The following is a 26,249-nucleotide window of genomic DNA, read 5'->3' on the forward strand; positions in this document are numbered from 1 at the left end:
GTGGATGGTGAAGAAGAACTAACTCTCTTTTGCAGAATGTGTTCTCCAGCCAGCAATCAATGGCGTCCGATATAATTGCTGGGGACCTAAAACACAAAGGGACGCATGATAAAATAAATTAATATGTATTCCACATATGAATCGCTTACCTGTCATACTGTGTGCTAACTCTCATCTATGCTGTGATAATCCAAGTGTGCATCAAATGCTTATGCTTCAGAACATACATTGTGAAGCCTATCCCTCTAACTGCACTGTAGGGTACACCAAAAGCTTCATAATGGATTATTGACAGCGGATGCACTAATCATATGACTGGCGATCAAAGTCTTCTCATGGACTCAACCTTACATCCAACCGACAAGAGTCAAATCACATTTGCTGACACTGGTAAAGGCAAAGTATTGGGTCTAGGTAGAGTTGCAATCTCAAAGGATCAACACATGGATAAAGTGATGCTTGTTGAATCCCTTGGATTCAACTTAATGTCTGTCTCAATGCTTTGTGACTTAAACATGATTGTGATATTTGGAAAATATCGTTGCCTTGTACTAATGGAATCTGACAAATCTCTAGTCTTTGAAGGGTATAGGAAAGGTGATCTATACATGGTAGATTTCTCAGCAGGTCCAAAACTTGCCGTATGTCTTCTTGCTAAAGCTTTAGAATGCTGGCTTTGGCATCAAAGGCTGGGGCACTCTGGCATGAGAAACTTGCACACTCTCGTCAAAAAGAAGCATGTCATAGGCATCGAAGGTGTCAAGTTCAAGAAAGATCATCTGTGTGGTGCCTGCGAAGCTGGAAAGATGACAAGGGCCAAGCATCCTTCAAAGACAATCATGACGACATCTCAACCCTTTGAGTTGTTGCACATGGACTTATTTGGACCTACCCACTACCCCACCCTCACAACAACGGCGTGTCTCTATGGCTTCGTCATTGTTGATGACTACTCAAGACACACATGGGTGCACATAATTCTCTACAAGACTGAAGTACAAGATGTCTTCAGACGATTCGCCAATCGAGCAATGAACAACTATGGCGTCAAGATCAAGCATATCAGAAGTGATAATGACACTGAATTCAAGAACACTGGCCTTGATCTTTATCTGGATACAATGGGAATCACTCATGAATTTTCTGCTCCATACACACCTCAGCAAAACGGCATTGTAGAGCGCAAGAACAGAACCCTCATAGAGATGGCTCAAACAATGCTTGACGAGTACAAGACACCAAGAAATTTCTAGCCTGAAGCCATTGATACAGCTTGTCACATCATCAACCGTGTCTACATCCATAAGCTTCTAGGCAAAACATCCTATGAGCTCCTCACTGGCAAGAAGCCAAATGTCAGCTACTTCAGAGTCTTCGGTGCTAGGTGCTGGATCAAGGATCCTCATCACAAGTCAAAATTTGAACCCAAAGCTCACGAAGGCTTCATGCTTGGCTATGGAAAGGATTCACACTCTTACAGAGTCTTCAACCTCTTCCACTACAAAATCGTTGAAACAGTGGATGTGCGATTTGATGAAACCAATGGTTCACAAAGACAAATTCTGCCAAGTACACTTGATGAAGCTCCTTCCTGTGAATCTATCAAGTTGATGGGAACTGGTGAAATCGTGCCTTCTGAAGCACATCCTGAAGAGGAACTTATCATCTCTGCACCAAACCAACCTGAAGACAATGCTCAGTCCGAAGACAATCCTCCCAATGATGACAATGATCAACATGAGCAAGGACTTCGTCCAGTTCACCCTCGTGTTGCAAATGAAGTACAAATCGAGAAGATAATTGATAGCATCAATGCGCCTGGTCTGCTTACTCGATCAAGGGCAACACAGCTAGCAAATTTCTGTGGGCATTTTTCATTTGTATCAATATCTGAACCCAAGAAAGTTGCTGAAACTTTTATGGAACCTGAATGGATTCAAGCCATGCAAGAAGAACTTCAACAGTTCAAGCTGAATAATGTTTGGGAACTGGTCAAGCGCCCTGACCCTCGCAAGCATAACATTATTGGAACAAAATGGATATATCGAAACAAGCAAGATGAGCATGGTCAAGTCGTTAGAAACAAAGCACGTCTTGTGGCTCAAGGATATACTCAAGTTGAAGGAATTGACTTCGATGAAACATTTGCTCCTGTTGCTAGGCTTGAAGCCATTCGCATACTTCTAGCCTATGCAAATCACCACAACGTCTTTCTATATCAAATGGATGTCAAGAGTGCATTTCTCAATGGCAAGATTGAAGAAGAAGTGTATGTTGCACAACCACCTGGCTTTGAAGATCCAAAACATCCTGATATGGTGTACAAACTGAACAAAGCACTGTATGGCCTCAAACAAGCTCCTCGTGCCTGGTATGATACAATCAAAGACTTCCTGAAGAGCAAAGGCTTCAAACCTGGATCCCTCGATCCCACTCTCTTCACGAAGACATATGATGGTGAACTGTTTGTGTGCCAAATATATATTGATGACATAATCTTCGGCTGCACCAACCAAAAGTATAGTGATGAGTTTGGATTTATGATGCAAGAGCAATATCAGATGTCCATGATGGGTGAGCTGAAGTTCTTCCTTGGTCTTCAAATTTGTCAACAAAGAAATGGCATCTTCATATCACAAGAAAAATATCTCAAAGATTGCCTGAAGAAGTTCGGCATGCAAGATTGCAAAGGTTACACGACGCCAATGCCAGCCAAACATCATCTTGGTCCCGACGATCATGGTAAAGAGTTCGATCAAAAGGTATACCGCTCCATGATTGGTTCTTTACTTTACCTATGTGCATCTAGGCCAGATATTATGCTTAGTGTTTGCATGTGTGCTCGATTCCAAGCGGCACCAAAGGAATCGCATCACTTAGCAGTGAAGCGAATTCTTCGATATTTGGCTTACACCCCAACACTCGGATTATGGTATCCAAAGGGCTCAAGGTTTGATCTGGTTGGATTCTCGGATGCTGATTATGCTGGTGACAAGGTGGATCGCAAGTTAACATTAGGCACATGTCATTTTCTTGGTCGATCACTTGTCTGTTGGTCTTCAAAGAAGCAGAACTGTGTATCACTCTCAACTGCTGAATCTGAATACATTGCTGCTAGATCCTGTTGTGCTCAGCTTCTGTGGATGAAGCAAACTTTCAAGGACTATGGCATCGATCTGAAGCAAGTCCCTCTCTTCTGCGACAACGAAAGTGCCATCAAAATTGCCAACAATCCAGTCTAGCACTCGAAGACAAAGCACATTGAAATTCGTCATCACTTTCTCAGAGATCATGTTATGAAGAAAGATATAGATATCATGCACGTCAACACTGAAGAGCAACTGGCAGATATCTTCACAAAGCCCTGGGATGAGAAAAGGTTTTGCAAGTTACGGTGTGAGCTAAATATCTTGGAATCCTCGAATGTCCTGTGATCAGGCACACATCCTAACACTTATGCATGTTGATGACTTAGATGTGCAACACACAAAGTAATGTATTATCTTCAATCAATGAAGATTTACACTCTGAGTGTGAATACATTAACATGGAATTTGACTTTGGAGCGCCACGATAATTGTGCGCCGTGTCTGGGTCTAATACTTCCTATACGGTGGGTAACGCCACCATCAAATTTCTCTGTTTGAAGTGTTTCACTCATGGCGTTATTTTGCAAAGATTTCGCATTTGGTTTGTCTTCAGTTTCAATTTATCTTCGTGATTTTTCTGCGCTATAGTGATTTGATTGCATATATATATATATATATATATATATATATATATATATATATATATATATATATATATATATATATATACACTAGCGTTCTGTCCTCTACAGCATTCATTTATAGCTATGTTTTCAAGTTGAAACTTTTGAACTAAGTGAATGTGATCGGACCCTAATCTCTCTATGCTTACTATCTCAAACTCTATCTGTCCAAATCATATGCATTCTATTGAAACTGTCGAATGTCTTCTCTGCATCCTTGTCAGCAGAAGACACAGAGACAAAAACATCAAGTCCTATTTAAATGAATCATCTTAATTGTCGATATCCGGAGAAGCCGGAACGAACATCCGACATACTTGGCGGGCGTGGGAACGTGGGACAATTCTATGTATGTTGCATGCTTGCCACGTACCCCACGGAAGTGAATAGACAGGGGCACCTGCGTAATTATGTTGTGCTGCTCACCTACTTATAAATATGTGTCCCTTGCGGTAAAGAAATCTTTCTTCCACCTCTCCACCTCCGTCAAAACCCTAGCGCCACCGCTAGCTCGCGATGACGCCGGCGACGAAGCGCTTAGCTGCCGCGACTTCTCCGACGCTGTCCTCACGCCGGCCGCGGACATCGTCCTCTCCGCCGTCGCCGTAGGTGTCCTCCGTCGCCAAGTTAGGGCACGGTGGGCTGAACTGCTCGGTCTCTCATTCTTCCCATCTAGCAGTTCGTCGTGTGGTAATTATAACTCTATTTTTACTACCTTTTTGATCTTCAGAGATTCATCCTACTTACCGAAAGTGGTTTCTGCCTACTCAATGTTAGATCTAGTCTATCTGCATCTCATAATGCCTAGTCTATTCACTTAGATTTCCTATCTAGTTTGATTCCTCACTTGTACTTATTCACGGATTGGTACAAATCTGGAACCAACTCACCACATATAAGTGAATGTCTTCGCATCATGAGGTCAATGTCTTCAAACTGATTTATCTTCAAAATCTTCTGAGAATGCATATGACCTCTTCCCCTTCCCTCGCATCTCTAATGCTGTCACAGGTACATGTCCGTGGGAGAATCCCTTGGTTCTCATAGTCTGCATTCGTTTGCAGAATACTTACAGCATCATATCAATTCTCCTGAAGCCAGTTCCTGCTTGACCAGCAAGCGTAAATCTCTGAAGCCTCTGAACATATTGAAGCCATTCAGCTTGAAGTTCATGGCTGCAGAAAAATCAGCAAGGAAGGGTGGCAGACAGCATCGTGGGGGAACTTCTAGGGATCTGCCTGATGATCTTGCAGATATATACAAAACAGATCCTGAAGAAGATTACAATCAACGCAAGACTCGAATCCAATGGATTCGTCGCTATTGGGATGAACAGTGGTACAAGTACAAGCTCGTCACCCAGGAGTACGCAGAGAAGTATGCTATCAAGAGCCCTTGGGTTGATATTCTCTATCGAGGCCTTCCCTCCAAGAACAGAGCTGAAGCCATTGAGCAAAAATTCTATCCGTGCATGGTCCGTGGACCACAGCCTGAAGAAGCCGACCCATCATCATTGCTCTGGTGTCACGACGACAATCTCTTCAAGCGCAACTTTCAGTTTGCTATGTCTTCAGCAAAGGAAAACAAGAAGTCATGGGGGTTGGACTTCAATCCTGGTCCCTCTGCTCCCCGTGAGGATGGGACTCGTGAAGCTGAAGAGAATAGAATTGGCCCCTTTGCAAACCTTGATGGTCTCATCTCCTACATCTTGGTTCATGGTGCCAAAGTGGATCATCCCAACAATGATTCTGATTCTGATGAAGCCCCTGCTCCTACTCCAAGGCCAAAGAAGCCAAAGAAGGTTAAGGTTTCATCATCAGCCGCACCTCCAAAAGCTTCTCGTCTGAAGCCATTGGCCACTGCACCTCCTGAAGCCAGTGTGCAGTCTAAAGATCAATCTCGTATCTCCAAGAAGACGGAGAAGAAAAGACAACTTGTCAGGCATACTGATCAAGCTCTGACTCCTGCTGCTATTCTGCGTGAAGAACCCATTGATCTATCAAGTGATGAAGATCTTGCGGATGATGCTCTTGAGCAGCTGATAAAGAGCAAGGAAGAAGCAGAAATCTTCAGCAATTTGCCTCTCTTTGATGTGGCCATCATCCACAATTTCATTGATGAGTGGTTCGACACCCCAAACGTTAGCTTTGAAGATTTACAGCTTCCTATTGGCCTCAACGTCTCTTTCAATGGCGCCATTGCTTCTGAGCTGGCTCTCGCTCAGCGAATCGTTGAGCTCAAGCACAAGATTGATTATGAGAAGGCTCAATTAAAGAAGCATGTGGCCAAGCTCGGTGTTCAAGACGTCCGAAACTTTAAGGTCATGCTGCATGAGCTTAAAGAAGCTTCTCTGAAGAAGCGCCAAGAAGCTCAAGGCTCTCGTGAGCGCATGAAGAGTCTGGCTGATAAGTTTGTGCTTGCCTACAATGAGGCTGAGAAGCGCAAGTCACTTGGCCGTCCTGGCATTGACCCCAGGATGGCAGCAAAGAAAAAGAAGAAGCTTCCTGCTGATCAGCTTGTGCCTTCAAGACAAGAAGCTCCACGCATTATCTTCCCAAGTAGCATGACTGGCTCGAACCCAAAGGTCACCACAACTGCTTCAGAACAGAAGAAGACGAGGGCTGCAGAGGCAGAAGCCAGAAAGAGGAAGAATACCGAAGCCTCTGATGCCGCTCCCTCCAAGAAGAAGCGCAAGACCAAGAAGAATCGGGCTGCTCCCATAGAGCCCCTTCTTGTTGAACCCATCTCAGTGATTCATCCTGCATCTGCATCCCAAGAACTTCACCTGACTGTTCATGAGCCTGCTTCCACAGAGGCTCCTGAAGCTGAAGATATTCCAGCAGCTGAACCCACCGCTGTTGAAGACATTGGTCATCATGACAATCTTGAAGATGATGAAGTTCTTCCTCAGCTCGAATACAATGTGGTATCATCGCCTGTTCGTACGAACAGCGAACTCATCAGCATTGGTCGTCCTCTGACGCCAATTGCACATGATGATTCATGGGCTGATCGCCCGCAAGAACAAGACTCCCCCAACACTCCCCACCAACAACAACAAGTCACAACATCCGTACAAGCTGAAGAGGATGAGGGCCTGCCCACTCTATCTCCAAAAGCGTCGCCAGTACTTCAAAGGCTTCGCAAAGGACCAAGGCCTCAAGCTCCTCTTTCGAGCGTTCCAGAAGGAGAAGTGCATCATCAACCTGTTGCACGTCAAGTGTTTTCTGAATCCACTCCTGCTGTGAATGTCTTTGCGTCTGAAGCACCTGCTGCTGAAGACAATCCGGCTGCATCAGCCGATGAAGAGCATCAAGAAGAACGTGTCTCTACTCCCCCCATTCAAGAAGAAGAAGTTCATGATTTGAACGTGTCTGTGTCTGACCCTCCAGCTCCTCAAGTGGAGGTTGAAAATGTTGAAGCTGCCACCACCAACGACAATGAAGCCAATGACACTGTCTTGGCTAAAGCTGATGTGGAGCCTGAACCACCCAGCGTGCCTGAAGCTAATGAGGCCACTGCACCTGAAGCTAGTGAGGCTACTGCTTCTGAAGCACCTGTTGTGCAGCCTGAAGCCTCAGTTGCTGCCACTGCTCCTGTTCTGCCACCAAGGCCCTATACAATTGAGCAGGCATATAATCATGGTGAACTAACAACAGTCAGATGGCCCGTTCTGGTCCCTCCGCCTAATGTCTCTGGTCCTCAATTTGACTATCATGTTGAGCATAGGCCTCAAGTCCAGAAGCCCAAGCTAAGACTGCCAAGGTTTCCAGGTACTGCAAACTCCCCAGGGTCCTTCAATGCTAATGGCTTCAAGAGCCACAACACATTCTTTGATAGCTCGAAGAACCCCTACACGAAGCCAAGAATTGCATCAGATCGGTTCTGAAGTCATCAGCAGCGAAGCTATTACTCCTGTGTTCTGTATGATCAAGGGCGCATCTTCCCTCATATGCGCCTCGACACTGAAGCCATTACTGGACTCCCCTGCTTAGAAGAAGCACTTGACTGCTTTCATGATGCTGGGCTGCTCAGTTTTGTCACAGATAAGGAACACTAGAATGAAGAACTATTGCTTCAATTCTATGCCACACTGCACATTCGTGGCTACAACAGAGATACGAAGACTTGGGTTCTCGAGTGGATGACCGGAAACGTTCATCATGAAGCCAAAGCTATGGATATCATTGAGCTTACAGGCCTGTCCACTCCTGGAGAACTCTATGAACCTGGCTGTCAACATCATCGCAATGCCCTGGAAAGCATCGTTCATAGGCCTGAACCCAATATGAGTCAGATGCTGAGCATGATGAAGCCTTTGCCCCGTGACGCTGAATATACAACAGAGTTCTTTGTTGAAGACCTTGAGTATCTGCCACGCACCATATATCACATCATCAGGCGGACTCTATGGCCTATCAAAGGACATTCATCAGCGACAAAGCTTGACGGAGCTATGAAGACTTTGGTATTCTACATTTTCAATGGCATCAGCTTCAATGCACAAGATTTCTTCATCAGACAACTTGCTGCCTCCGGCTCTGATCTCTTTGGTCTGAAGTTTTGTGCTCCATGGGTCATGCGCCTCATAAAGCGACACTCTACTGTCAACTATCAACCTTCTGCTCGCAATCATGTGATTTTTCTACCTGAGGTTGATATGTCAGCTGAAGCTATATATCCTGACCCTGCCAAGAAGCCTATTTGTTTTCAGAATGCCGAGCACCAAAGCTTCCCTCAACCCATTGAAGGTGTTCAAGCAGCTACACGAATCTATCCATTGGCTGGAAATACTCGCCTGCCTCATCGAGCACCTACTGAAGCCACTGAAAGCACCATTGCACAAAGGCCTCACAAGCGTTCTCGTGTTCTCAATGACCGAGAACTTCTTGTGGCCCTTCATCAGAAACATGATAAGCATCATTTCTGGCTCAAGAGATAGATGCAAAGCATCTTAGTGGATGTCAATCGCATTCGCAACCTTGCCACCAAGAATGCCTTTGTTGCTCATGAAACTTGCCGGCGATCATGGAAGAGTTTGACCCTGCTTAGTGCTGAAGCAGATCTTCAAGACGATGGCTTCAATGAAAGATTTCAGTTTGACTCCACTCCTCCACGGAATGCTGTCTTACGAAGAACTCCATCTCTTGAAGACTCTAAATATTCTTCCTCCGCGGCTACGGTAAATGCCAGAGTAATCAATGATGAAGACGATGCTACTTCGCCACCTCCTACTACTACTGCGCGCATCGACACTGCACCAAGTTCATCTGCACCGCCACCCAACGACAACAACCATGCTGCTTCACCTACTCATCAAGAAGACGAGTAGATGCTCTATGTCTTCAAACCTTTTTGGTCATTACTGACAAACGGGGGAGAAGCGTATGAGTTGATAGTCTTCAAGCGGGTTCTATGGGCGGTTGCGTTATATTTTGCCTCATGCTTACAACTCTTGCGTTTTGAAACATTTGGTTCTCTGAGTTGTAACACTTAAACTTGATGGTCGTCTGCTACTTATTTGCATTTCCACGTGCGATGATAACTTCCGCACTTAAATCATCCTGCAGACGTCCATTTTTCATTATGCATGTCATCCTATACGCTATATCATCTCATGCATGATGAATTATCTTCATAAGTTGAAGTGGATCTCCACAGGTACAACCTGCCATGTGCATTTGCATTCCAAAAGCAAAATTATTTATATGCACATCTTCAGGGGGAGCCCTTGCTACTTATGAAGACAAAATTCCTATCCTTTACAATTTCACATACTTTATCCCCGTTGAAAACTTCAACCAGTTTGTCATCAATCACCAAAAAGGGGGAGATTGTAAGTGCATCTAGTGCCACCCCTAGTTGGTTTTGCAGTATTGACGACAAAGTTGGTTGAGGGACTAATGCGTTTGTGAGAATTGCAGGATAACGCAGGTAGTGTCCCTCATTGATTCGGTTTTCCTACCGGAGATGACCCCTAAAAATGTATGAAGACATTGACGACAATGGTGGTATGAGAAGATATTCATATTGAAGACTATGACATGAGAAGACATTGCGTGAAGACTATGGAGCATGAAGACTGTGTGGTTTTGTTGTTTCCTTTTCTTCTTTGTTGAGTCATAGGAACCACCGTACTGTTAAGTGGGGTCCAAGTGAACTAAGTCAGAGTGACTGAAGTGATGCTCAACCCAAATCCTATGTCTTCGAGCGAAGACAATGAGAGCAAATCTTATCTAGAGTTGGATGAGTCGGCTTTGCTTGTAGCCCAAGTAAAGTTGCCGCGTATGTTTGAAATCTGACCGTTGGAACACGTGTCAGTTCCTTAGTGACCCAGGGTCATTTCGGACAAATCAGGTCGGGTTGCCTAGTGGCTATAAATAGCCCACCCCCTACACCATAAATTGGTGGCTGCTTAGAGTTAGTATACGACTTTTGTCGTTTGAGAGCAACCCACCTCGAAGCATTTGAGAGAGAGAGAAATCCTTGCGAGGACAAAGCCCAAACACCTAGAGCCAAAGAGTGTTAGGCATCACTAAAGTCTTTCTGTCTGTGTGACCTGAAGACTTATTACACTTGAGGACTGTGTATCCTCCAGCCGGTTAGGCGTCTCGTTCTGAGCATCCAAGAGTCATTGTGGATTGCCGGGTGAACGGAGTCTGTGAAGGTTTGGAAGTCTACCTTGAAGACTTACCAGAGTGATTGGGCGAGGACTGGGTGTCCTTAGCTCAAGGGGAATAAGGTGAAGACACGGTCTTCTGAGTTGAATCTCAGCCTTCCTAACCAGACGTACAGTTGTCACAGCAACTGGAACTGGTCCAACAAATTCTGTGTCTTCAACAAGCAACTGGTTCTATCTGTTCCCACCTTTACTTGAGTTTGTCTTCGTGAAGTCATTGCTTATCGTCTTATCTGATTGACTTCATTGCTTGACTACTATTGTTGATTGGCTTCATACTATCTTCCATCCTGATCCTACTACCTAGCTGCTATTAATCTTCGAACGTTAATGCTATTGCATACTTGATTATGGCTTGCTTGTTGTAGTTTATCTTCCGCTGCATATCAATTAGGTTGCTTCTAGTGTTTGTCTTCGAAACTTCCATGTTTTGAAGACTTTCATAAAAATCGCCTATTCACCCCCCCTCTAGTCGATAACTAGCACTTTCAGTTACAAATTTGGTCCTAGAATGATGAGCATCCAAGTTGGGTATAATAAAAACTATCATAGGAAGTGAATTGGATGCTATGATCAATTTGTTGCTTGATAATTGTTTTGAGATATAAAGGTTGTAATGTTAGGGTCATGCTAGTGGATAATTATGAAATATGAGAAGTACTTTTGTTGAAGTTAGTAAGTCCCGTAGCATGCACGTATGGTAAAAGTTCTGTGACAAATTTGTTGCATGAGGTGCTCTTTTGATTGCCTTCCTTATGAGTGGCAGTCGAGGACAAGCAATGGTCTTTTCCTACCAATCTATCCCTCTTGGGGCATGCGTAGTAGTACTTTGCTTCGAGGGCTAAGTAGACTTTTGCAATAAGTATATGAGTTCTTTATGACTAATGTGAGTCCATGGATATACGCACACTCATCCTTCCACTTTGGTAGCCTCTCTTATTACCGCGCAACTTTCGCCGGTATTGTACCCATGATTTACCTTCCTCAAAACAGCCACCATACCTACCTATATGGCATTTTCAAAGCCATTCCGAGATATATTGCCATGCAACTTTCCACCGTTTCGTTTATTATGACACGTTTCATCATTGTCATATTGCTCTTTGCATGATCATGTAGTTGACATCGTATTTGTGGCAAGGCCACCTTCATAATTTTCATACATGTCGCTCTTGATTCATTGCATATCCCGGTACATCGCCAGAGGCATTCATATAGAGTCATATCTTGTTCTAGCTTTGAGTTATAATTCTTGAGTTGTAAATCCATAAAAGTGTGATGATCTTCATTATTAGAGCATTGTCTCAGTGAGGAAAGGATGATGAAGACTATGATTCCCCCACAAGTCGGGATGAGACTTCAGACTTTACAAAAACAAAAGAAAAAAAAGGGGAGAAAGGCCAAAAAAAAGAAAGGCCAAAGAAAAAAAGAAAAAAAAGGGAGAAAGATAAAAAATGAGAGAAAAAGAGAAAAGGGACAATGCTACTATCTCTTTTTCCACACTTGTGCTTTAAAGTAGCACCATGATCTTCATGATAGAGAGTCTCCTATGTTGTCACTTTCATATACTAGTGGGAATTTTTCATTATAGAACTTGGCTTGTATATTCCGATGATGGGCTTCCTCAAAAATGCCCTAGGTCTTCGTGAGCAAGCGAGTTGGATGCACACCCACTTAGTTCTTTTTGTTGAGCTTTCATATATTTATAGCTCTAGTGGATCCGTTGCATGGCAATCCCTACTCACTCACATCGATATCTATTGATGGGCATCTCCATAGCCCGTTGATACGCCTAGTTGATGTGAGACTATCTTCTCCCTCTTTTGTCCTCACAACCACCATCTTTTACCACCTAAGTGCTATGTCCATGGCTTACGCTCATGTATTGCGTAAGAGTTGAAAAAGCTGAAGCGCGTTAAAAAGTATGAAACAATTGCTCGGCTCGTCATCGGGGTTGTGCATGATGGGAGTATTTTGTGTAATGAAAATGAAGCATGGCCTAACTATATGACTTTGTAGGGATAAGCTTCCTTTGGCTATGCTATTTTGATAGGACATGATTATTTGTTAGTATGCTTTGAAGCATTATTATTTTTATGTTTTATAAGCTTTTATCTTGAATCATTTGGATCTGAACATTCATTCCACAATAAAGAAAATTACATTGAGAATTATGCTAGGTAGCATTCCACATCAAAAATTTTGTTTTTATCATTTACCTACTCGAGGACGAGCAGGAGTTAAGCTTGGGGATGCTTGATACGTCTCCAACGTATCAATAATTTTTTATTGTTCCATGCTATTATATTACCTGTTTTGGATGTTTATGGGCTTTATTTTACATATTATTATCATTTTTGGGACTAACCTACTAACCGGAGGCCCAACCCGTATTGCTGTTTTTTTTGCCTATTTCAGTATTTCGAAGAAAAGGAATATCAAACGGAGTCCAAATGGAATGAAACCTTCGGAAGCGTGATTTTTGGAACGAGCGTGATCCAGAGGACTTGGAGTGCAAGTCAAGAAGCAGCCGAGGAGGCCACGAGAGGGTAGGGTGCCCCCCCCTATAGGGCGCCCCCTGTCCCGTGGGCCCCTCGGGCGGCCACCGACGTACTTCTTCCTCCTATATAAGTCTACGTACCCCGAAAACATCCACGGAGCAGCCGAAACACAATTTTCACCGCTGTAATCTTCTGTATCCGCGAGATCCCATCTTGGAGCCTTCGTCGGTGCTCTGCCGGAGGGGGAATCGACCATGGAGGGCTTCTACATCAACACCATAGCCCTTCCGATGAGTTGTGAGTAGTTTACCATAGACCTTCGGGTCCATAGTTATTAGCTAGATGGCTTCTTCTCTCTTTTTGGATCTCAATACAATGTTCACCCCCTCTCTTGTGGAGATCTATTCGATGTAATCTCTTTTTGCAGTGTGTTTGTCGAGATCCGATGAATTGTGGATTTATGATCAAGTTTATCTATGAGAAATATTTGAATCTCCTCTGAATTCTTTTATGTATGATTGAGTTATCTTTGCAAGTCTCTTTGAATTATCGGTTTGGTTTGGCCTACTAGATTGATCTTTCTTGCCATGGGAGAAGTGCTTAGCTTTGGGTTCAATCTTGCGGTGACCTTACCCAGTGACAGAAAGGGTTGCAAGACACGTATTGTATTGTTGCCATCGAGGATAAAAAGATGAGATTTATATCATATTGCATGAGTTTATCCCTCTACATCATGTAATCTTGCTTAATGTGTTACTCTGTTCTTTGTGAACTTAATACTCTAGATGCAGGCAGGAGTCGGTCGATGTGTGGAGTAATAGTAGTAGATGCAGGCAGGAGTCGGTCTACTTGTTGCGGACGTGATGCCTATATACATGATCATGCCTAGATAATCTCATAACTATTCGCTTTTCTATCAATTGCTCGACAGTAATTTGTCCACCCATCGTAATACCTATGCTATCTTGAGAGAAGCCTCTAGTGAAACTTATGGCCCCCGGGTCTATCTCTTATCATATTTGCTTCCAATCTACTTTTATCTGCATCTTTACTTTTTGCATCTATATTATAAAATACCAAAAATATATTTATCTTATCATACTATCTCTATCAGATCTCACTTTCGCAAGTGGTCGTGAAGGGATAGACAACCCCTTTATTGCGTTGGTTGCGAGTTCTTGGTTTGTTTGTGTAGGTGCGTGGGACTTTTGAGGAGCCTCCTACTGGATTGATACCTTGGTTCTCAAAAACTGAGGGAAATACTTACGCTACTGTTGCTACATCACCCTTTCCTCTTCAAGGAAAACCAACGCAAACTCAAGACGTAGCATCCGGCAACACTGTTCATCAGAGTGGGCTTCGCCTCCATAAAGCATAGAGTAGAGTTGGTTTTTGGGTAGGGTGATGGCGGTGGCCTGCAAATAAGGGCAGGCCACCCGTTGTGCATGCCACCAACATGCCGGCAGTGGCCTTCATGGGACCCAAGCGGCATGTCCTCCCATGGTCTACTTTCCCTTGATATCGGCGGCGGTCGCATATGTGCTGGTTGTCTCATTGATGTCCCGTTCTTTCTCCGCCGGCAGTGCACGTCCCGCGTACGTTGACGGTGGACGACACGTGAGGAGCAGAATGACACTACCTCGTTGACCGAAACATCATTGCCCGTACCGTCGTGCTCCTCTGCGAGCTGGCTTGGAGCCGCAACTTGCTGAACCACGTGTCGGCTTAGAGCAGCCACTTGCTCCACCAGGGCCAAGACCGCTGCCTCACCCATCGTACTGGTGGCCTTGAGCTAGGCGGGCCACCCAGCAGGCTTTTATGCTGGAGAACCCCTCTTCCTGCTCGTCAGATGCCATGAATAATGTGGAGAAAATGGTAAAACAAGGAGATGGGGACGAGTTGTGTTGCGGTTCTTGCCTCGTTTAAATAGCTGGTGGATGAGAGGAGCCAACCGGCGTTGTGTTTAATGTCACCCGGCTTACGAACAAACATGTGGCATGAGTAGGTTTCTCAGCAGACATGCAGATTGAATGGAAGCGGGCGAGGAGGCGCGTTCAGCCGGGCAGGCGAGGAGGCATGTTCAGCCGAACGTGCATCGGGCGGTGCAACCTCGGCCGGTGTGCCGGCGGTAGTACGGGGCCGCGTCCGCTCTGGGCTGGCGTCAATGCAAAGCGGCAGCTCAACATCGGCATGAATGTGGGCAGCTGGCGCCGGACAGGGGAGCGAACATGCGAGGTGGGTGGGGTTATTTGGTGAGCCAGGACGGTCAGAAACGGGTGTGGCAACAGTCCAGATGCCAGCAACCACCGCCCTCCCCCTCCCTCCTCCCCCGCCCCCCACTTTGTCTTCGGTTTATGTGAAAAGTGTGTCCGGACCGTCCGGTGGACCGATACAAGCCCGTGTTGAATTACACAACACGTATGAACCGCTTGGCCCGGAAGTATGCGGGTGCTTTGAGGATCCACATTGGAGATGCCTAATAAACGAGTCCAGCGACAGTAGCCTTCACATTTAAGGTACACTCTTAGTCTCTTACAATATGCCGATTTGGTGGTCGTATTGGAAGCAATGGCGCGTAAGTTGTGGATCCAACGATCCATGACTACAGGCTGGCGTTTCATCAAAAGATGCACATTTTGTAGAAGGCTCGAATCCATTGACTTGAGTACGCGGTGCAGGAATCTAGTTAATGTTAGAATAAATCCGAGGCCACCGTCGATCTTTCGAGGACCAAGCAATCACACAAGCACAACACCGAGATTTGTTAACGAGGTTCATCGATGTGGCTACATCTCCGGGGCCTGACTATGGGCGCTCCTCCCCATGACACCGCTACAATACCGCACCCGGTCGCCCTGGACACCGGCACATGCCGCCGGCTTCCCCTGCGTTCCGGTTCTATTATGTTGGCATAGGTTACATCGTGTGTCTACCCCCGCTATATAAGAGAGGCCTAGGATACAAGTGTCCTACTAGGACACGACTCCACATCCTATGTAAACATGATACAACTACAAGTCTAACTGTAACCTATCTTGTACACTATATTCGACACAACTCTAACAAACTCCACCTTGGCGAATATTCTCCACCACCTTGAATTCGTCAATGCATCAAACTTCCATGTACATTGGACTTGAGCTTATTTCATGAGTACCGCTGCTACTCCAAAGACTCCACGTGACTCCACCTGCAACTTGTAGTCCCTTCTTTTCTTGACCACGGTCGACACTTGATCAAAATTAAGTTCCTTGTTACTCTAGTTCGTGCTCCCAACTTGATCAGTCTAACGCCATCACACTGATCCTTGACCTGCGTGAAAGTGAACAACTCACATATTGGGTGTCACACATAAGAATTACCTGAACTCAACATCACCTCTCCTTTCTTGACCGCATGTCTGAAACTTGAAGAAATTTCACCGTTGCTTGTAGTCATCCCGAGTCAAATTCGCAGTTGTCTCACCACATGTATGACCACCAGAGCCCTGGCCCGTCTCCATGCCCGTGCATACCGCACGTCTCGCCGCTATTACTGCGTCGAGCCTCCGCTGTCCTGGTCGAGTCTCAAGGGTCGTGAACCCACACCACTCAACCTCCACTGCTGAGTACCACCGATCATCACCGACCGATGACGAGTTTCACGCTTCCATCAGACCACTGGGCTCCAGTCCAAACTACGTGTCACTCGCTTTTCCCGCTGAATAGGCTTCGACTCTCTGTCGACTTACGCCGTAGCCCCTCAATCAGCACCGAGTGAAGTCCTCTAGACTCCAGCTCCACCTTCAACATGACTCCATGGTGGTTGTACTTGCCACCCCGCGCCTCGTCGACTCCAAGATCTCATGTGCACTGTCTTGAATCAACCCCGCGCCATAGTCTTGTCGAAGCCACACAAGCCCTCGGGGCCTGCGCCACGTGTTTCCACGCCCAGAAGTCGGTCACCATCGGTATCACGCTTCTATGTCGTCGTCGCCGATCCACCACCGTCTTCTGTACCAACCGACTTGCGTCGATCCGCCAGACAGTCCAGTCCGACCCAGCCGAACTCGTTCGACTGTATGACAAGCTCAAGGCTCCCAAATCGTCTTTCATGAAATTTCCATCCATCACCTGATAATTCCATCTTAGCTGACATGACTTCCCGCAACGCCTTCAAGCATCTCTGTTGTGCCAACAAATTTTTCATCCTTGTCTGCCATAACCCAAGGTTTTCAGTTCCATAAACTTCTTCACCTCAAACCCGGTATCCGTTGACGCCATGGTCCTTCGTATGGTTGACCCCACGAAAAAATATCCGAGCTTCCAACACGTGCTCAAGTACACGACATGCACGAGCAACAAATTCCTACCAAAAATCCTTCCTGTACTCACGTGTATTAGCTCCCAGGCACAACTTTCAATGCTAAGCTAATTGCTTTTGCCTTGCCGATGCCTACGCAAGTAGTGCTCCTGATAGATACATATCGCTTGACGGATGTTTTCCTTATCCTAGACTGATTTGCCTGCCTGTCCGTGTCAGTACTATGGAGACTCGGTCTCCACTTTTTTTTTGTCTTCTTTACTACTAATAAACAATCAAACTTTTTCTTTCTTAAATACACCTCAGGAAACGTACACAACTAGATTAGTACCATCAAATCATCCCTCTTAAGTAAATCTTAACTGTCAGGATTATCCAATCCTGAGATGGTGTGCACTTAGCAATTACCGCAGGCTGACCGTGCTCCACCGGGTGAAGAAATATCCACGTCCTACGTCCGCAACCCTCAGCGCCAAATGTCCCGCAAAGAAAAACTTAGGGCAGAAAAAAGTCTCACGCCGCCGCCGCCGCCGCCATCGTTTGCCTGCGCCGCCGCCGCCGCCACCGTTTGCCCGCGCCACCGCCCTTCCCGCGACGCCCCACCAGGCTACCACAACAGGACCTGCCCAGGCGTGCTCTTGATTCACCGGTCTTCCCTGCTGGCCCTCCCCTTGGCCCCATATTTGTCTTCGATTCGCCTCTGCTCGATGAAGGACGACATCAGCCTCGACCAAGGACTGTAGAGGTGGATCCATGTGCGTGCTTCCTCCACTAATCACCCCCCTACTCTTGACCACTCACCCTTCTCCTTGATATATTTATTCCTTTGTTTGCCAAGCTGCTGGTCGAATCTCACCTAATCGGGCTTGTTGCGTGCTTGTGAACTGACAGGATCTACCAGCCCCGGTAAGGACGTATGAGGATGGTGGCGCCGTGATGTGGGATGAGGATCAAGGGCCGGGCACCTATGAGGATGGATGGGATCGACTTGCTGTCGACGAAAGACGAGATCAAATAGCAGTTATCTTTTCGGAGGGACGGATCGACCCCACTGTCGAGATATGGATGCGGACATCTTCCGTGCGCGGTTTTGCGTATGCTTGAGCTGTAAGCTCTCTGCTAGCTCTAGAAAATTGCTGATTCATTTGGTGATTCATCTTTGTTACTGATCATCGTAGTGCTTATCGAATGATATTATGATAATGGAGCTTATTTCAGTTAGAAACGTTGTTAGCTCTGCCTCTCATGTAGTCTTTCTTGTACGCATGGATGGGGCTGAACATTCATAAGCAGAAGATTCTTAATTTAATTGGATCAAATTGTTTCATATAATCTTCCCTATGATGACTTCAGGCTGCATGGCTCCACTGTGTACTCTGTTTTGCAGAGATTCCATAGGCAGGTTTGGCTATGCAGGTTTCTCCTGTCTATATGTAGCTCGGGTCAATTTAGAGCTTTGGTAGCCGCTACCGGAGCTACACGAAACCACCATGTCTTCTATATCGTTCTGACTACTGGGCTGGTGCAACAAGTCGCTACTGGTCATGATTGATTCTTGTGTTAAAGGTGTGATCTTGATATGGCCACTTATCAATCTTGTGCTGGTTCATGGTGATGATTCCAATATGTTCTGTGATTTATTCGGTTTATGGCTAAGGAAGTGATGATTTTATTACCTCTTAGATGCACAACATTTCACACTTGACATCAGGATGAGGCATATGCCCAATCCACTTCTGTCCTGACCTGGAACTATACCCACCAGCTATACATTGTGCAATATTAACCCTCATATTTCATGAGATTTTGAACTATACCCGTCAACTGGTGATTTCTTTTTTAAGTATTCCCTCTGTAATGAAATATAAGAGCGTTTAGATCACTACTTTAGTAATCTAAACGCCACCATATTTCTTTACGGGGAGTACATTCTTATTCCTTTTCAATTATTTTCTCTTGATGCTCTAGGCCTTAGCTGAACTCTTAACATATGTTTTTTCTATTTGATTCCGATCTCTCTGCCATTACATGGGACATTGGGCATATATCACACATTGTTTTGGTAGCAGTTATAGTTGATTATTATCAATAGTAAGCTCTAAAACATTTGGAACGGCTCAAGTACTATTTAAAGTGTTGCTTATGAGTGCCCCCATGAAGATACTTACCAACAACTCTGCTCTGTACTGTTACTTCTGTAGCACTGAATGCCATGCTAAATCTTACTATTTTGCAGGATAATGTCCCTGAGTATATAAACCTGTTAGTTTTCCTTAATTGTTTAGAGAAAGATAATAGCGATTACGTTGGCACTGCTCATGCCATCCTATGTTACATGATTTTGTTGGATGGTTCAGTTATTGTGATTTCTCAAGTTAGGCATGGTATGTTTCCTCAACATTGGGTGTGTGTTTGTTTTCGGCTGTGCCTAAATATTGGTGTTTATATCGCAACAAGTTGATGCATTACAAAATTTCTGATTTTCTCTAATTTAATGGCATTTTCTCCTCCTTGTAGAAGATGGTTCTAAGTGGGCTACTGAAACAACGGCAATATTCCAAGAAGGCTAAGAACAGGAGAGCACAAGGAACATATTCCTAATCAGGCAACAACCTTCTTTGATACATTATTTGTTCATCGGAAGTCCTTGAAGAAGGATGGATACAACAGATGCAGAGATCTACAGGTTGTTGCCGGGCATATTGGAGATGTCACAATAAATGTTCAGCCTTGTTATCTGCAGAAAAATAAATGATTGTCTGGTTTGGTTTTGGATTATTAGAGGTTCCAGTCATGTCATGAATCATGAGTAAGTTTGTAAAATTCTTTCTTATGAGGCCTGATAGATTGGCATTCAGTATGCTGCTGCCACTTAGTAATGTAACCTCATAAGAGGTGGAGAGTATTTATTCTCAGGATGAGAGCAATAATTAGATTTTCCTTTAATGCTAAAACATTATCTTGGATTTCTGTACAAAATAATATGACTGATGTTACTCTTTGTTCTCTATTATAAGATATAGACATGGGAGGTTATCTTAGAAAACTCAATTACGATAATCGAATAAGGAGATTTGTAAACATGCTTTTTATATGAATTTCAAGGTCTTAACATGCATGAATGATCTTGCCGGATGATGCTGACTTATTTTTGTAAATTTGAACGTAATTCATCATACTACATCAGTAAGAAGCATATATGATTTCATTCCTACTGTTTGCTATTTGTGTACCACACAATTGTCGTGCTTCTGGTTGATGACGACTGTCAATTCAAAACTCTTCTTATACGCCATGTAAACCCATTTCATTATGTGAGATTTATCTTTGTAATGGATTAGAATATTTTTCGTGCTATTTTTTTAAACAAATGAAGAAGAGAAGATATTTAAAAAAATCTGGAGACAATATTAGTGTACATATAACTCCAATATATAGAAAAAGTGGCTTATTTAGTGTATATATTTGCATTAATTGAGACGTGCGTACACGTGCAAACTTACTAGTCAAACAAATCTCCGGCATGCTCATGCCTGCGTGGCGTGGGACAACATCATCGAGCCAGCTCCGCCGCACCTGTGTGCTCGGCCACGCACCACAACCGAGCCGCCCGCCTCAGACCTTTTTCACTCTTCTGACCTTACGAGGAAACTTTAGCACAAAATGAACTTCACACAAAACACTTTCAAAATCTGACTCTTTTCAGAAACGCCAAAGGCCGTGGTGTTGCTGCACTATATGAAAACGCCGAACTAGCTAGCGTTGCTGGCCTGATCGAGATGCTACGTGACAGGGCTAAAACGCCAAAGTTTGTTGCGTTGTTGGAAACGCCAAGGGGGTGGGTGTTGCTGCCCAAGCATGCAACGCCAAGGATGGTTGGCGTTTCACCTAGCTTTTCATATTTTTTATTTATTTATGAAGTGAAGCAACGCTAACTAGTTTGACGTTTCCAAATAGAGAAGAAACGCCACGGCTTGTGGCGTTACCAAAAGAGTCAGATTGTGAAATAATTTTGTGTGAAGTTCATTTTATACTAAATTTTTCTGAAAGGGTCAAAATAGTGAAACAAGGCCCGCCTCACGTATTCCGCGCTGGACCGTGTATCTTACGCCACCGCCGCTAGGATCGATTCGATCAATTTCGTCGGCTTCGAGACGCCAAGAACACCTGCAGCTACATGATTCCTTCGCCGCCGCTTGCATGCGATCTGACCGCTGTAGGCTCGCCCGATCGATCCTCCTCATCCATTGCCGCACGTAAGCTTGTTGCACACGTACCTTCCTCTGAATCAACAATTAACGGCCTCCGAAGCAACCTAGCTCATGATACCACTTGTTAGAATAAATTCGAGGCTACCGTCGATCTTTCGAGGACCAAGCAATCACACAATCACAACACCGCGATTTGTTAACGAGGTTCACCGATATGGCTACATCCTCGGGGCCTGACTATGGGCGCTCCTCCCCATGACACCGCTACAATACCGCACCCGGTCGCCCTGGACACCGGCACATGCCGCCGGCTTCCCTTGCGTTCCGGTGCTATTATGTTGGCATAGGTTACATCGTGTGTCTACCCCCGCTATATAAGAGAGGCCTAGGATACAAGTGTCCTACTAGGACACGACTCCACATCCTATGTAAACACGATACAACTACAAGTCCAACTGTAATATATCTTGTACATTATATTCGACACAACTCTAACAGTTAAGGTAATGACTAGTTGTGTAGTACTATTAAGTACTGTACGATGTAGTATATATATAGCTCAAGTTGTATATAGCTCATTGATAATGCACCACGTGGTCACATGTTTGAAGTTGCCACTAGATGTACTAAAACCTGAGATGTAATACATATGAAAAGCTTTCACATTTGGCAGCTACACGCGTGTGGAATTTGCATGGATGAAGGGGCAAGCTTCACTGGTCGGCCTACACAAATAGTGGCCGCGATCGAGTTCCTTCAAGCAGCAATTAAGCAAGGTAGGTAGCTAGCTAGTGATCAGTCACACACATATCAGATCACCTTGAACAAAGCGAAACAATGGCACCACAAACCACCGATCATATTGGCGTCGACGTGGGGGTTACGAATGGTGTACCCAAGACGCCAGCTGAGAAGACGCCGGCTGAGAAGATGCCAGTGACCCAAAAGGTGCTGTCCGTGTCGGCTAACATGGTGCAGCTGCTGCAGACGTGGTTGGTGATGGCCTACCAGATGCTGGCGCCGTCCTTCAGCAACCAGGGCAATTGCTATCCCTCCAACTAGTGGATAACACTCGGCCTCGTCGTTGTGCTCGCCGCGTCCTACGTCTTCTTCGCTTTCACCGACTCCATCGTCTACAACGGCAAGGTATACTACGGCTTGGCCATGTACGGACGCCTCAACACAATGAACCTATCAGAGGATGAGGAGAAAAAGGAGTTTGCGGGCATTCTTTCGGAGCTCAAGAAGCGATGCCTGATGAGTGTTGGGTTTAGTTCCATATCCGTTGTGGGGGAGACATAACACGACTTATAAGGGCGAGGATGTCCCCTCCTAACAGGCTAGTCTTTTGAGGGAGCGGGCCAAGGTCCCTCATAAGTAGGTGTTGCTCTCCAGTTGGGCCTGGCGACGCAGATGGGTCGGAACGCTGGTGTTAGCGGACTCGAGATTGCGTACAAGTGATATCAGAGCACAGGTGCCCGCAATAAATCTCGGTGGACTCACAGATGGTCGGTCATGATTTTTTTTTTAAAAAAAATCACCGAGGGGGGGGGGGATTTCCCCACCTGAATTTTCATATATCTGGGCTGGACCGCCGAGAAAACAAGTCAACATTACATTTATACAAGCAGAGAGAGAGAGAGAGAAAGAGGAGTGGGGGGTGCGGTGGTGCAACATTAGGTGGTTAGGCACTGAATCCACACATCGGCAGCGTCCTTGAGGGCTGCAGGGAGGCGGACACGCCACAACACGACATCCTCTCTGCAAAGCTGCAGTAGCCGGGGAAGCGAGGGTGGCATGCTCTGGAAGACCACCGCGTTGCGGTGCTTTCAAAGTTGCCAGCGGCAAAGAAGCAAGAAAGCCGGCCCCGTCTGAGGAGGGACCAAGCCCGGAGGCGACATAAGGTGGAGCAGCTTGACGGTGGAGACTGCCGGCGTCGCCCAGACCGAGGCCCAGAACTGCTGGGCAAAGGGGCAAGCGAAGATGAGGTGGTCGGCCGTCTCTAGCGGAGCCGAGCAGATAGGGCAGCCTGCCCCGGCCACCTCAACAATGTGCTTACGCAGAAGCACATCTCTCGTGTGTATCCGAGCCTGGACCAAGAGCCGGGCGAAGAAGCGGACCCTGCTGGGGGCGTAGCTCGTCCAGATGAAGTTGGCGAAAGGCGCTCCCACGCTGCCAAAGTGGCATAGCAGGTATACCCCGGCCGAGGAGAGAGCAGCGCCTTTGGCACAGCCAGGACGGAGAGCTCGAGTGTCGGCCTCCTCGGACAGAATCAGCGCCTGGATGATGGGGAGGAGGACCCCCCGCTCTCGCGCCCCAGTGTGGTTGAGTCGCGGTACAAGCCCCCCGTCAAGCCCGTGCTAGACGACGTGGGCAACCGAGACGTCTGGCAAGGTGACGTGGGAGAAGAGAGAGATCATCTGGATGGAGAGAGCGCCGCCGGGGAGCCAAGAGTCGAGCCAGAACGCCGTCGTGCGCCCGTCTCCGACGGAGACTTTGGTGAGCGCCCTGTACAGAGGCATAAGCTTGGCGAGGGACGACCAATGTGGTCCGGGGAGCGACATGGCCGACGCCGTGTTTAGGATAGAGCGACCCAATTCGCCCCAAACCCAGCGCGCCCATGGGGAGTCCTGGCGAGAGTGAAGGCGGTGGAGGAGCTTCAGAAGGAGGCACTGGTTCCGGATCGGAAGGGCGCACACCCCTAGGCCCCCCTCCACCTTTGTCCGGGTGACGCGATCCCAAGTGACAAGGCACTGCGCACCCGACACTTTATCCGCACCGGCCCAGAGGAAAGACCGCCGCAAGGCGTCGATCGCCCGAAGGACAGACGGAGGCACCTCCATCGTTGCCATGGTGTATGTGGGAAGCGCGTCCAGCACGGCGTTGAGCAGGACAAGGCGCCCCCCGAAGGACAGGAGCTGAGCACGCCACCCGAAGAGGTAGCGCTCAGCCTTGGCGATAAGCGGGAGGAAGTCGTCCATGGTGAGCTTTCGGTTTGAGAGGGAAAGCCCGAGGTAGATTTGTGGAAAAGATTGTTGGGTTTAGCCCCATATCAATTATGGGAGAGACATATAACACGACTTATAAGGACAAGGATATATGTTGGCAAGCGTAGATCGAGCGCTCGATCCGGTCGAGCGGGGCGGCAGCCGTACGCGCGGATGCGTGTGACGTTGACAAGTCGAGGCCAAGGCTGCCTAGTGGGCTGGGCCAGCGGCGCTGCAGCTCTGGGCGGTGATGCAAGCCTGCAGGGCGAGGCCCAAGCGATGGGCGGTTTGGTGACTTGTGGTGTTCACGCGTGCGCGTGCGTTGAGCGCAAGGGAGCTAGTGCTGTGGAGCCGAAGGAATCAAGGCAACGGTGAGATTTGTTACTCCTTCCGTCCGAAAATACTTGTTGAAAAAATAGATACATTTAGACGTATTTTAGTTCTAAATACATCTATTTCTATTTATTTTTGCGACAAGTAATTTCGAACAGAGGGAGTACAAAGAAAACATGTATGACGTGGAAAGAGGCAACAGCGGAACGATTCGGCGGAGAGAAAATATCAAATGATACGCATCCATCAGGAACTAGCAAGAAGGATTTTGGGAAAGCAATTGCTAGCATTGGTAGCTGTGCCACTGGCCAAATGCACAGAAAGATGTGCGGGATGGACACGACATTTTCTTTGTATTCTTTCGGTCCGGAATACAGGCCAAACATGTACAAAGATGTGCATGCCAGGGAGCCAAATCACGTGTTAGATTGCTATTAGTACACAGAGGCATACAGGCTATGTTCTGCTATTGTACTTGGGCATCACCGGAATAAAGCTAGGGTATTTTTCACGGGTCAGCCGTATGAAGATCATGGCACCATCGGGTACTAAAACTTCAGGTTATGGCAGACAAAGTGAGAGATTTGTTGGTGCAATAAGTATACTTGAATGTGTTTTGGAAAGTCATGCTAGCTGAGATGGAATTATCATGTGATGATGAGGATTCGCGAAATTGACTTGGGACCCTAGAGCACGTTGTGCGGGATCATGCATACACAGGGCATTAAGCAATGCACAGAAAGATGTGCGGGACGGACACGACGCAGAGTGAAGCATGATTGCAGTCGGACATACACGGCTGGGTCGGATAGGACAGTTTGATAGGTCGACGGGGTTGTCAATCAAAGCAGAAGACGGCGATGATTTCAACAATGACGACATAAGAGCGTGATGTTGATGGTGGCCAACTTCTGGGGCATGGAAACACGTGGTGCGGGCATGAGGGCTTGTGCGGCTTCGACAAGACTATGACACATGGTTGATTGAAGGCAGTGTGCACATGAGCGCTTGAAGTCGATAGGGCGCAGGGTAGCATGCCCAGCTACATTGAGTCATGTTGAAGGTGGAGCTGGAGTCTGATGGACGACTTCACTCTGTGCTGATAGAGGAGCTACGGTGTAAAATATCAGAGAATCAAAGCCTATTTCAGCAAAAGCGAGAGACACGTGGTTCAGACTGGGACCTGTGGTCTGATGGAGACGTGATACTCGGCATTGGTCGGTGATGATCGATGGTTCACTGCAATGGGGGTTGAAGCAGTGGGGGCTAGCTACCCGGGAGACTCAACCAGGACAGCAGAGGCTCGACGCGGTGATAGCGGCGAGGCATCCAGTAAGCACGAGACGCAACGACAGACCAAGGCACTAACGGAGAGACATGTGGTCAGACAATGTGTGCAGAGGTGTTGAAGCAGTGTTGACGAGTACCGGATTCAAGTTGGTGACTAGGTCTATCGGTGCCGGT

General features: G+C 46.3%; 1 pseudogene; it reads right to left on the reverse strand.

Annotated features, from left to right (window-relative positions):
- Window positions 1–23,141: 23,141 nt before the first annotated feature.
- Window positions 23,142–24,308, reverse strand: LOC119279279 (annotated as a pseudogene).
- Between the last annotated feature and the right edge of the window lie 1,941 nt (window positions 24,309–26,249).

The sequence above is a fragment of the Triticum dicoccoides genome, chromosome 3B (genome assembly GCF_002162155.2).
Source record: "Triticum dicoccoides isolate Atlit2015 ecotype Zavitan chromosome 3B, WEW_v2.0, whole genome shotgun sequence".
Lineage (NCBI taxonomy): Eukaryota > Viridiplantae > Streptophyta > Magnoliopsida > Poales > Poaceae > Triticum > Triticum dicoccoides.